This window comes from Mauremys mutica, chromosome 11 (genome assembly GCF_020497125.1).
Source record: "Mauremys mutica isolate MM-2020 ecotype Southern chromosome 11, ASM2049712v1, whole genome shotgun sequence".
In the NCBI taxonomy this organism is placed as follows: domain Eukaryota; kingdom Metazoa; phylum Chordata; order Testudines; family Geoemydidae; genus Mauremys; species Mauremys mutica.
Window position 1 is genome coordinate 33,025,487 of NC_059082.1, and position 13,540 is coordinate 33,039,026.

The following is a 13,540-nucleotide window of genomic DNA, read 5'->3' on the forward strand; positions in this document are numbered from 1 at the left end:
GTGCATGTGATTATCCCCAGGAGTAATGAATAAACAGTTGTAGCTTTGCAATACTTGGAGGTTCTTAGATTGAAGTGTTTTGCACTGCAGTAACAGAGTAGTAACTAAATACTACAAAGTAGACCATGTTGGCTTGCTGCCAACTTGACTCTGCCACTCACCCATGTATGGGGCACTTGAGTGTCAAATTTCATGCTGCCTTTCTTTGTTAACTTAGTATTGCTTTCGTTCTGAACAATGGTGTCGTGATGTAAGGTTATTTCTCTTACAGTTACTAAACTGTGTGTCTTTAGATGGAATCCTTACAGTGTTTTTATTTCACCAGTGCTCTGCTGTGGGATAACATCCAGATCTTGTTTGCCTCTGGATTGGATTGCTGGTCTGTTCCGCTCCGTTAAATGCCCAGATCAGTTTGAAGGAATCCGTAAGTACAATAGTATATCTCTTGAAGTGGATGCATAATTATCTTCAAAGGCGAGTGTGTAGGTCTTAAAAGCTAAAGAAGGAGCTAGTTAGATGTGATGACGTGCTTCTAGTGAGTGGGCATGAGAGCAAATGATATCTTATAACACAAGCTACAGGTGACAGACTGAGTTACTTACACTACTTAGTGCTTACACAACAGTGGGTACTTGAGCTTTAAGAATGCTGATAGCATAAATTGTATTAACTCTTTAACTTGCATTTTATATCTTCATTGCTTAAAGAAATAAATTAACAGATTAAAGTAACTCACTAAGGTAACAGAAAACTCTACCACTTAACATGTAAAATCTGGATTTCTCATATTGTAATCTCCTTTTGCTAAATGATCTTGACTTGAAAAAGAACTTGACTTCCTAACCCATTAAAATTTGTAGTAGAAGGGGAATATAGCATGATAATAGATAAGTTAATTTTAGGATTACTAATATGATACAACTGAGTCTGATAATCCAGAGTTCGTTACTGAGTATCTCCATCACTGACTGGAAGGGTTCCTTAATAAATATCTATGTTATGGTATTGGTGCTTTTAAAACAAAAAATGTACAGGCTTTAGAGCTACATACATGTAGTTAGGTGGCTTTGCTGTCAACAAATACAAAACAAAATGTGATCTGAAAATGCCAAATGGTTTGAGAGTCTTTAAGTGCTTTAAATTTCTGACAGCTAATTGACTCTGCAATGTTGCAAATTGTTTGAATGACTGTGTCTTTTCTAGGTTAATGTAGTATGTTTGTCGCTAATTTAATTCCTGGAAACTCCGTGTGTGAACTGTAGTACAGCGCAGACTCACACCTGCAGCGCCTCCCGCTGGTTGTCCTCGGGAATTAGCTCTTCGACACAGGAGTGATCTCTGCAGGCCAGTGATCTGCTTGCCGTTGGCCCCCGTGTCCCTCCCAGGACCCCAGTGCCCTTATCTCAGGGTTCTGCCTCCTGCAGTACCCCACAGTCTTACTGGGTTTCCCCACCCCCTATCCCCACATTGCCTCAGTCGTGGCTACTGCCAGTCTCTGTTTAGCCCCCATGCCCTGGGGCGGACTGCAATCTATCAGCCAATCATCACAGGCAACAAGGGGTTTGGACTGGCTGCCTTTACCCACCCTCCGGCTGCCCCTCTGCAAGCCCAATACCTAGGAGATCTAGAACTAGGCCCTGCAGCCTGGGGAGTTGCTGGCCTAGGGCTTCCCAGCTCCTACGGCCTTTCCCCAGCCCTGCCTCCCTCTAGGTCCCCTGGGTGAGTTCCCCAGCAGCCAGGCCTGTCTCTCTCTCCAGTCAGAGAGAGACTGCTCCCTCTGGCTTCCCTGGCCTTCTTATAAGGTCCAGTTGCTTAGTTTGGGGCATGGCCCCAGCTGCAGCCACTTCCCCCAATCAGCCAGGGTTTTACTCCCTTGCCCAGCCCCAGCCCTCTGCAGGGCTTTTCCAATCCCTTCCGGGCTCGAGCGGGTGTTCACCCTGCTACAGAACCAATTGTAACATTCATTAGTACACCAGCATATTACAACTTTCTAATGTTGTTATGATTTTAAGTAGAATCTATTACTGCATCTGAAAACCACTGCTACACAGATTGTGCAAACATGCCTAGACTGTGGTTGGCTTACTCCCAAGTCTGTGGGTTTTATAAACTGAGTGAGTCATGGCTGTATAGTCACCACAAGCCATGGTTGGGGCAGATAAACTGTTGGTTTTGGTTATACTAAATATGACACTTGCATAATAGCGTCCTGGACTATCTTAGCTCTGCTCATTCCACTACTAACTGTTCATCAGCTATAGCTTCCCCATGCTCTGTCAATAACTCCTCACTATTTCCTCTTCGTGGGTATCTTTAAATTGCTTCCATTACCCGTCTCCAGTCCACTTTCTTTCATGGAGATTGTTGAATTGTAGGACCTCAATTTTAAAGCATGGCAGATGAAATAGTTCTATTGCTGTAAAAGCATGTCTACTCTGCAGTAAGCTGAATGAAAAACAGGATGAATTTTTCTCTTTTGTCCATTGTGTTGGGAAATTGGTGTGGTACCAGGAGCTTGTAAAAAGATCCCATATCACAGTTCTTTTAACTGAATCCCTTTCCAACGAGTCTATCTCCAACTTGGGTGTTTTTTGTTTTGTTTTTTTGCTTTGATAGCAGTTTTATGTAACAGGCTGAACTGCACCTTTGTTATCTGAAATAACTTCAAATACAGGCATTTTCTGAACAATTTCTCAGGGATGCACTTGGGATTCACCCTGCAGTCTGTGTTGTGTTACTGTAGAATAATTGGAAAGAGTAGGCAAGCTACATAGGAATGAATACTCTTGGAGAAATGGCAGCAGGTACAGAAAAATGGTGTGGTGGTAAAACCGATATTTCAAACAAATACTTAAATTAAAAAAAAAAAAAGACTGTAGGACTATCTCCAAAGAACAGTCAATCAAATGGCAGTTGTGGTGTAGGTGATACCGAGGACTTATCTGCTTGGGGTATTCACAGGGAAATTAGTGCAGAATAGCTAGGGTGTGAATTTAAAGGGGAATAGATATTTTGCACAAGCTCTCTGTTTGGACACTCTTACTCTGCAGTTTAAGACAATATTATGTCAAAGACATTATGTCCAAACTGTGGCTCTAGTGATTGGATGCTGAGATACCGGGTTTTATTACTGGCACTTCCACAAGTGCCATGTCACCTTGGGAAAGTTACTCAGTGTTTCTGTGCCACTTTGCTCTACTTGAAAATGGGATTACTTTCCTACTTCATTGGATTTGGATTTTTTTAATTCTTTAATGTGAGCTGCACAGATAATGCATTTAGTGCCAGGAATGTCTGTAAGTGATTTTTTTTGATTGGTTTGTTTGAGACTCTCTGTCTGTAGAGATAAGAATTATCAGGTAGCCATAAAATCAACATTGTTTCACTTATTAACTCTTCTGCAGCACCTATTGCCATGGCTTTCCTGCATCATTTCAGAAGTTGGTGCTTGAAGACTATGGTGATTTGAAGCATGAACACCCAAAAACTCACCTGAGAATTTTTTTTCCATAAGACTATTTTTCTTGAGCTAGGATTAAGTATTCCTTACCTCGCTGGTATTTTATGTTCTCAACTATGGCTATTTATATTGACATTATCTGCGAGTGCCAAGGAAAAAAATTAACAAATTTCAGGTTGCCTTTTTTCCAAGTATTTTCCAGTTTTGTGGTCTGAGGAAGGAGGGTTCCAGTGTCCTTCTGCTAACATCACATGAAAAGCAAGTATTTGGTTAAAAGGCTGATTAAATTTTATAGTAAAATAGATCACATTAATACCCTAAGTCTTGGCTGTGGATTTCACTTGTCGATAGAATCCATAGTTGCCATGCTATCCTCTATTTGTGGCGAGTACAGGAAGACACCTCTTGTAACTGATCTAGGAGTGTTTCATGTGGGATCTGTAGAACTTGCAATTGTATGCCTGGAATCTCCATAGCAACATGAGAGTACAGATTTCATGAATCATTGATTTGACTCAGACTACCCCTGAATTCAGTTGGGAACTGGACATTATATTGTCTACAGTTCTTTGCTTGCTGTATGGATAGGAAGCAACTTACACATCCTGAACCTTAAAATAAGTTTAAACCATAAGCTAAAGCTCTTACTCTTAAAACCCCTGAGACTTAAGGAAACTCTGGAAATTTCTCAGTCTGAAAAGACAACCGAGTGCTTCAGGAAAGTGAAAAATCAGATCAGTTTTGAATTTGCCGGCATGGAAATTAACGTTTTTTCCTCTTCCCAGAGCATACATAGATTAAACTAAAACCAGGTGTCTAAAAGAGTTACTTAAATAGTATCTATTTGGCTTCAAGAATTGTTTAACCTTTCTCTTGAGTTGAGTTTGCTATTAATATAATGAACAAGAATTGAAGAGGGATGAGGGTAGTATAAAATGGTTAGCCTCCAAAAAAACCAAAAACCAAACCAAACCCCATACATATCTATACTGGATTGGTGAAGGAAACTTACCTTGAATACTGCACCCAAATTGGCTACAGACTAACATTTAATGTCCCATTCCAACAGTGCCCTCATGTTACTTGGCTTTTTGGCTTGCAGGGGCACACGCTGGACTAACTTTGAGATTGCATGTAAAGTTTTCATTGTCCTGTTGAAGCTTTTGCTATATCACTAATTCCCCAAGGGTGATTAAGTGACCTTGGTTTCTGTTTAAATGGAGTTCTAGGAAGCTTGCCAGTAGAATGGAGTCTTGCTTCTTGAAAGATGCACAGCAGTCTGGGGTTGTGCATTTGCGTACTGCTAGCAAGTATTGTTCTTTGCTGTAAGTTAAGTATGGCAATTGACTGCATGTTTAAAACTGACTAAAAATACTTAACCATGGGGTTAGTAATAATACTTGGTGTCAAATACCCTAAGAATTAAAATACCCTCTTTTTTTTTTTATTTAAACAAAAGGCTCATTGGGTGTTTATATCCCCAAAACATTTAAGAAGCTTTGCCAGGCCTTCTGATGTAGTCAAGTCCCTGGCCTCCCCTAGCACGCTCAGTAATCCAGTGGGGCTCATGGTGACATCAGGATAGTGCATGCTGGGACAGCCCTTAGGGTAGGTCTACACTTACCTGCCGGGTCGACGCGTAGAGTTCGACTTCTCGGAGTTCGAACTATCGCGTCTAATCTAGACACGATAGTTCGAACTCCGAAGGCGCTCCCGTCGACTCCGGAACTCCACCACCGCGAACGGCGGTGGCGGAGTCGACGGGGGAGCCGTGGACTTCGATCCCGCGGCGTCTGGACGGGTGAGTAGTTCGAACTAAGGTAGTTCGAGTTCAGCTACGCTATTCGCGTAGCTGAACTTGCGTACCTTAGTTCGACACCCCCCCCCCGCCAGTGTAGATCAGGCCTTAGAGTTGGGACTAGTGTACCTGGCCTCGGAATTCAAGCTAAAAAAGTGCTTTTACTGAAATATACTGTAAAAAACTTGTTTATCAAAATAAAAACTTAAGAAGTATTACAGTAATATGCAGTGTTACTAAATTACATACAAACAAGTTTCCATTCCCCCAAACTGTTCACCTCTTTCTACAGTTCCAAGGAAGAGGACCTAAATCTTCTCTCATAGTTGTCCAGTTCAAAATAGCAGCAAAGAGTCCTGTGGCACCTTATAGACTAACATAAGGTGCCACAGGACTCTTTGTTGCTTTTACAGATCCAGACTAACACGGCTACCCCTCTGATACTTGACAGTTCAAAATAGAGTGCTCATTGTTACCTGTCACTACTTCCTTTCTTCTTTTTATTTTTTAAACTGGCTTTTTCTAGCCAGTTGATGATCAGTTTCTTTTCACTTGACCATGTAGGGAACATAGGCCAGAATTGAGTTTGGGCCTGCGTAATTTTATTTGGTCAAATGCTAAATGAAGTGTAGTATTAACCAGGAATGCTAAAATAACTTGGATTTTAAGTGAAAGGACACTGAAGTAGGCCTACAGACCGTGCTGCTTCCCGCAGCTTCCATTGGTTGGAAACGGCAAACTGTGGCCATTGGGAGCTTGGGGGGGCTTGCCTACGGACGGTCAATGTAAACAAAATATCTTGTGGCCCATCAGCAGATTACCCTGATGGACCGTGTGCTGGAGGTTGCTGAGCCCTGGTCAGGTCTTGCCTCAGTGCTGGGCGCATGGACTGGCTGACCTCTTAAGGTCCCTTCCAGCCATACATTTCTCTGGTTTTTTTTAATTTTCTTTTGTTACGCTGCCAACACATAAGCTTCTTGAGCTGCTCAAAGACTACTTGGAGTTGGAAGCGCTACTGGCCATGTTTGGCAATCACTTTTAAATTAGGTTACAGTGGAAGTCAAAGCCCAGTCTGTAGTTGGACTCCCTGTTGTTGTTTGTCTGAAGTACTCTTCATATCTTTGTCAAGACAATAGACCACAAGCAATGAAGAAAAATGTGTATCGAATGAGAGCAGTGCTCTGCCAAAATATCATCCCTCCAGCTACGTTAATGAAAAGCTTGCAAAATTTGTTGGCACTTTAGCTGGTGTTCATTCTCATGGAAAAACTTGGTGACAAGCAATAGTGCAGGTAAGGGTTGTGGAAGCCTTTTGAAATTGGTCAGCCAAGCAATTAAATCCTGACCTGCATCAATGCCTTCTTACCTGGCTCTCTGGTGCCAGATTATTAATCTTAGATATAAATGAAATTAGATAGATAGCTACTAAACTCTGGACTGCAAAGAGGAGCATTACTGAGCACTGATTGTTGTTGCCACTCTAAGCATTTCATCTTATTAGGCAGTTTTACTTTGATGGCAAGCAAGTGCAGTGTCTCTCTCTCTCTCTCTCTCTCCTGCGCTTGAGAGAGCGAGCGAGAACAAGAGAGCGCTAGCTAGCTAGCTTTTATCTTCTACCCTTCGGCTCATGTGTCCTTCCATTGCATTGCCAGGCTGTGTCCACTTGAACAGAAAAGCCAATAACATTTCTGTTGTAGCTATCAACACCATAGAGCAGTAGCGGGCAAACTTTTTGGCCTGAAGGCTGCATCGGGTTTTGGAAACTGTATGGAGTGCCAGTTAGGGGAGAGGGGCATGGACTGCCCCCCCATCCACACACCCCCGGCTACTCGCCCCCTGATGGCTGCCCCTCCTGGGACTCCTGTCCTATCCAACCCACCCTGTTCCTTTATGGGCCCCTGGGATCCCTATTCCATCTACCCAACCCCCCGCTACCTCCATCCAACTCTTCCCCATTCCTGACAGCCCCCCCGGGACCCCTGCCCCATCCAACCACCCCTTTTCCCTGTCCCCTGACTGCCCCCAGAATCCCTGCCCCTGACTGCCCCCCGCCACCCTATCCAACCCCCCCTCATTCCTGACTGCCCACGACTCCTGCCCCCCCGTTTCCTCCCTGACCACCCCCCCGAACTCGCTGCACAGCACCGATCATCGGTCAGGCTGGGCTCTGCAGCTGTGCTGCCCCAGGAACTCGCAGCCCGCTGCCCAGAGCGTTGCGCTGGCGACGGGGCGTGCTGAGGCTGCGGGGGAGGGTCTGGGGGCGAGCCTCCCGTGGCAGAAGCTGAGGGGCCGGGCAGGAGGGTCCCACGGGCCAAATGTGGCCTGCGGGCCATAGTTTGCCCACTTCTGCCTTAGAGGTCTTTCAGGGCTAAGTACTGAAGACCTTGTTCAGATCTTACTTGAACAAAACTTCCGTTGATGTGGATGGAGTCTGCTTGAACAAGGGGAGTGAAGACACATGTCAGGAGTTGGCCTAATGCATTATTCCAACAGATTGATGCTCAATTAAGAGATACTTTGTCATTTGAATGACGTGGGGAGAGGCTGAAGCAGACACAATCTACTTTCTTTCTGAGCTACTTAAGCCATTTTGGTAGTACTCTGTGAACTTGGCTGTTATGTTTTAACCATCTGTATTTTTTCCATCTCAGTACGCTCAACTCATCCATCTCCTGAATTCTGTCAAGTTTCACTTCTTTGGCAGTCTGATTTGACTTCCTGACATTCTACCCATAGATATAAGGATCTCTGAGGAACAATTTCTTAGAAGTTTAGTTTACCTCTTGCTGTTACTGCTCTCTGCTCCCTGTTAACCCAAACTGCTTGTTTTCTTCTATTTCCCGTTCTATAGTCTTGTAAGCTTTCTTTTCTGAGGCTCAATATATGTTTGCTGATTGAGATGTAGGGCCTGATAATGTTCCTTGTAGATGGTATTGGTTGAACATGTTCATGTTCTTACTGTGCATTCTGGTATCCACTTGGGTACACCTGCATCTAGAATTTGCTAATACTGTTAACTTGGTATTAGTTTGTGTACTTAAAGTAGGGAATGCTTCTCCCCCCGCACACCAAAATAAACTTAGTTCAACCCAGAATTTGATTTTCAAAACTCTGGGCCAGAACTCTGCTCAGTGTAGTGGGTTGGCTTCATGCAAGGCAGCTATTTCAGTAGCCATGGACAGTGCTTTCTTAAGTAGTATAGTGGCTTGTTTAAACTGTTGGGTTACTGTCCACAGGCAGCCAGGATGGTGCTACCATGCTCTTGAATGGCTTGAATGCTGGAGACTGTGTGCCTTAAAGAGGTACAGTACAGGCCCGTTTACACATGACCCATTTATGTGCGGTAGCGTCATGCCTCCCAGTGCTACCTATTTAACACGTGAGACTCGTTAACACTCAGTACAGGAACCTGCTATGTAGCGCTACAGATTTGCTCATTAACTCACTGACATAGAAATCGACAGGTAGTGCGGAGTGGAAGCGTGTTGTACGTCTTTATTGCCGACGGGGGGCGGTGGTGGTGGTGGAGGGCAGCAACGGCAGAGTCGCTGATGGGGGAGGCAAAAAGGGCAAGGACATTAAAGCGCTTTAAGGCTGGTCCTTTGCCGCGGCAGCGCTGGGCCGCCGACGGGGGGAGGGGCGCAGCAATGTTAAAGCGCTGCCCTGGCTGCCCGGGGGGGCAAAGGGAGCAGCTACCCCGGGGCCGGCGATTTAGAAGGGCCCAGGGCTCCAAACACTGCTATTGCAGCAGCGGCATCCGGAGCCCCGGGCCCTTTAAATCGCCACAGGAATCCCGGGCAGCGCGGACCAGGCTGCCTGGAAGGGCTGGCTGGGGATGCTGACCCCTAGCCCCGCCCCTTCTGCCCGATGCCGCACCCCTTCCAGGGGCCAGAGCTGCCCCGTACCAGTAAGTGTCCTGAGTTACTTTCACCCCTGTGTAGTAATAATAATGTTTTTATTAGATTACACAATTGAATTTATATTCTTGCAAAGCGCTGTTAACAGATAGGCGTAAAGTATTTGGGATGCTGTGAATACATATGTAATCCTAGATAATTATACATGTGTATATATAGATATCTTAAGATATTTCAGCATGGCCCTCTTAACCCGCAGTCCGTTAACACTCAGTCTTGACGTCTTGACTCCCGACATCCGCGCGTAAACGAGTCTGTACTGTATTGTGAAAAAAGTGCTGCTGGCTTCTCACACATCAAGCTGCTATTTACTAGCTCCACTGTGTGGCCCTCAGGCTAAATGTTTATGGCCGTCTGAAGGGCTGACTATTTGGTAAGGCTTTTAATTAATGGGCAGACTATCACTTATGACATCCCCTGTCCACAAGACAGGTACAACAAACATTTTCTAGAGTTACCAGTAATTATTTTGGTGCCCCACTGAAGGGTGTGCTAGAGGGGCTAATTCTCAGAGTGAGTGCTCAGCATTCTTATACATCAGGCCATGTGAGATTTTTCAGGGTAGGCATCCAGAACCATTACTCAGTTCTGATATTGTTGCTTGTATGCATTGACTTTCTGTCCCTTAATGGTCAAGGGCCTTAAATGAAAACTGAGTTGAGTCACTTGTTGAGATTCTGGCATAACTTAATCTACTTCAGTGGTCCCCAACTGTGGGGCACGCCCCCCAAGGGGGATGCAGAGCAACATTTGGGGGCATGCAGTGGCCCGGACAAGCCCCCATGGGGGGTGGGGAGGGAGCACCACCCAGCCCCAGTCTGCCCCTAGCTCTGCTCCTGTCCTGCTCCCAGACGCAGCCCCGGCCTTGTCTCCTGGCCCCACTCCCAGTCCTGGCCTTGGCCCTTGGCTCCCAGCCCCAGCTGTGGCTCCGCTCCTGGACCCAGCTCCTGACCACAGTCTAGCCCCATTCCTGGCCGTCACTCTGAGAGGGATGCGGGGCATGGACAGGTTCCATTACAGGAAAAAGTTGGAGGACCACTGATCTACCTGGTCCAGTTCCAAAAAGGCTGTGTCCCCACTGATGAGAGAATGGGATCTAGATTCTCAAGTGGGCATAACCTTCTGATAGTAATGAACATTTATGTAACATAGACATACGTATAGACCTTTTGCCATTAAAGGAGACCCTATAAGAAATTGGAGTGCTCTCACACCAGTGTCTAAATTATATAGTGAACATGGATTAATTTAGTCCATGTGACCTTTAACTAAGTACAGGTCTGTCGCATCTTACACACATTTAACATGCGCAATTTCAGCTTTACGTGGTCGGCAAAAACAAAAAACAAAAAAGAGAAAAATCACAATTTTAATACTGTACCTGTAGTGCGGGCGATTCCGCCCGCCATTCAACTCAATGTAATTTTGACTATACGCGGTTTTTCGCTTTATGCGCTAGCCGCGGACCAGAACCCCCACGTAAGATGAGACTTGCCTGTACTTGCATGTTTAATATAACAGCTTTCATTAACACATGTATTGCTTTTTGGACATAAATAGTAGTGCAACCCGAGAAGAGGTCTGTAGTACAGCAGCTAAATTGATCCCTGTAGCACAGCAGACAAGCCAGCATTGAGAATCAAACTTTGCGAAGCGAGTGGAAAGTCATTGAGACAGGATATTAATCTTTCTACAAATATACCAAGAAAGCAGGAAGTTTCTTTTTTGGCAGTGGGTTTGTTTTATTAGCATGATTGGCTGAGTCACTATTAGATTTACTGGTGTCAAACTATAAGTGAATGGTCTCTAGTAGACAAAAGGACTAGCATCAGGCTGAGTGTGAATTAAGTCAACACAGGCAAAATGATGTTACTCCACTTGAGGAAGGGATTAAACTACTTATTCAATAATGTGCCAAAGTGAGTTGAGTTACCTGGTAGATGGTTGAAATATTTTTAAAGTGATGCATACAACAGATTTTCCCATAGTAGAAATGCCTGGGAAGCTGTCTTAGAGTTGCAGTAGTGGAATGTGTTAATTTAATGTTAATGTGGAAATAACATGGTCAATGTGAACTACTGGATAATTGCTGCTTTAAGTGTTAGATGCTAATTAAGCAGTTGAGTTCCTTCTAGCTGCTGTGTGCCCAAGAATGTGGCACAATAAACTAATCAAACTTTTAAGAAAGCTCCCCTTGTTCTGATTGCATTTCATGGGGTTTTAAGGGAGAATGCTGTAAAGAGGATTTTCAGTCCTAGGGTCCACTGAAATCTAAACTTGCTCTTCTATGTGAGTGGTGAGCTGGTGTCACATGCCAGAGTAAAGGTGAAATCCATTCTACTTTCCAATGTCCAGAATTATGTTTTTTAGAAGAGTCTAATATGTGGTGGGTTTGTATCGAATAACTTGTTGCTATATATTATATTGAGATGCAGAGCAGTATAACTACTGTTAGGTGCAGTAAGCAACCTTTTAAATGGCTGGGCTAGCAATTTGTACAGTTTATTGTATTTGTGTGCTCAGTTGCATATATGAATTTGTGTGTTGATCACAAGCCTCCTTGTTCACAATGCAGGCCTGAATATCAGCCCTTATTTTTACACAACTGTAGCAAAGTTGATGTTGACTATATTAATTAGTGGTTCAGCGTGAGGCTGTCTATGGAGGATTACGTTATCTCTTTGAAGAACTGCACAGATGGAGAATACATAACCAGCTTCCTGAAACTCTGCTTATGTAATCTGTCTTCTGGTTCACTCTCCCGTCTGCCTTAGGAAAGGATATATAAAACCATTTTCAGTTGGAGTTAAACGAGGCATGTGGTTATCTGATGGCTGTCAATTACTCACACTGACACAGAGTAATAATAGTTGATCATTATTTTAATGCGTCTTTATGCAATTTGATTAGCAAATCCTCTCCTTCCTTGAAGTTAGTTTATAAGGGAGCTCTTGGCACCTACCAGGGAAATGATCCATGATAGAGGAAAAAGAGAGCCTTCCTGCTGTCTTATAACAACACCGTCTCGCTTCTCCAGGGTTCCATTAGCAAGTTAATGTAGGTGGTAGTCCCAGCGAGGCTCTGGAAACACGACACTTTTTGCCTCATTATCTCCTTCTAGTGTTGAGCCAAAGGTGAGGGTGAGAGTTATGACCGTTACAGTGTGATCTTGTGAACTGTCAATTTCTTGTGCATCCAGTAGATGAAGCTTTTCCAGGAACCACAGTGGGTGGCACCATTTTCCAGGAGTAGGGTGCTAATGTTTGTTCTCAGTCTGGTCCAAATATAAGAATTTCTCATCAGTCTCCTCCTACTTGTACATCTGCTGTGCAACTAACTTTATTTAGCCACACATCAGAAGTTTTTCCTCCCGTTGCTTGGAAGCCACTGTACGTCTCTCTGGTATTAATGCTACCCATTAATAAAGCACAGGAGTGTGTGGGAGAATGGGGGGAGGAGTTGGGAAACCAGCCCCAATATGGCTAGACTGAGCAATATTTGTGTTTGTATGCCAAGTAGTTTACCAAAAAAACCCAAACAAATCCCAGTCTCCTTTTGCGGCACCAAAAGCCTTGTATAAATACAAAGCGGCATCATGCTAACTAAACCTAGGAGGGAAGCCTGGTCTCTAATTCAGCCACGTTATCACATATTAAATAACAAGTGCTTTGTCTTTGCTAGAGTTTTGAGTTTTAGATGAGTTAGTTAAACTGAGCTAGCAACTGGATCACACTTGTTAAATCCTAGTCTAGACAAAGCTGTAGTTAGACTAGTACAGCTTTGTGCATGGATATTCTTCAACTGATTTGAATGTCCACGCTTGAGGGGGCTGTTAAATCAATGCACAGACTGTACAGATAAAGCCAAAGTAAAGACTAGGTGATAAAGTTGCACTGGTAATGCCAGTATATTTTGATCCGACTCTTAAATTGTCCCTGCTGTACTTCCATTGGATCTGCTTACCTGTTAAAATCTGCCTTCCGTGCTGGACTCCGTGGTCTCCCCTTATCACTTTTCTCGATAGGTTTTTGGTTCCTTCCTGTGTAAGTTAGAAGGAGAGAAACTAAAGATGAAGGCATTCTAACCACAACAAAGTTCCCAGTCTAGCACCTGGTACCTGGACTAATTGTTCATTTGGGCTTGATCTGCTTGGTGTCACAGCAACATGCTTCACAGCCACCATGGTAAACTAGGAAATGGAGGTAGTGACTGGGTGTGGTCTAACTTCCAATTTGTGTCTCAGTGAATGCAAAACAACTCTTGGGCTTGCTTCAAGGATGGCTTCTCTGTTGAAAGTGTGTGGTTAGGTGGAAGTGATTTAACTTGTCTGTGGCCAAGCCTGGATCAGATCTTAGCTATCCTGAA

The 13,540-nt window shown here is 44.1% G+C and overlaps 1 protein-coding gene across 2 annotated transcripts in view; it reads left to right on the plus strand.

The window, feature by feature from the left end:
• TLN2 (talin 2) overlaps positions 1 to 13,540 on the plus strand; it is a 363,285-nt gene that overhangs the window by 58,510 nt on the left and 291,235 nt on the right. For both annotated transcript variants that reach the window (XM_044979585.1, XM_044979584.1), the window contains exon 2: positions 326 to 424. The gene's annotated coding sequence lies outside the window, so the exon portion shown is untranslated. The remainder of the gene's footprint in view (positions 1 to 325; positions 425 to 13,540) is intronic.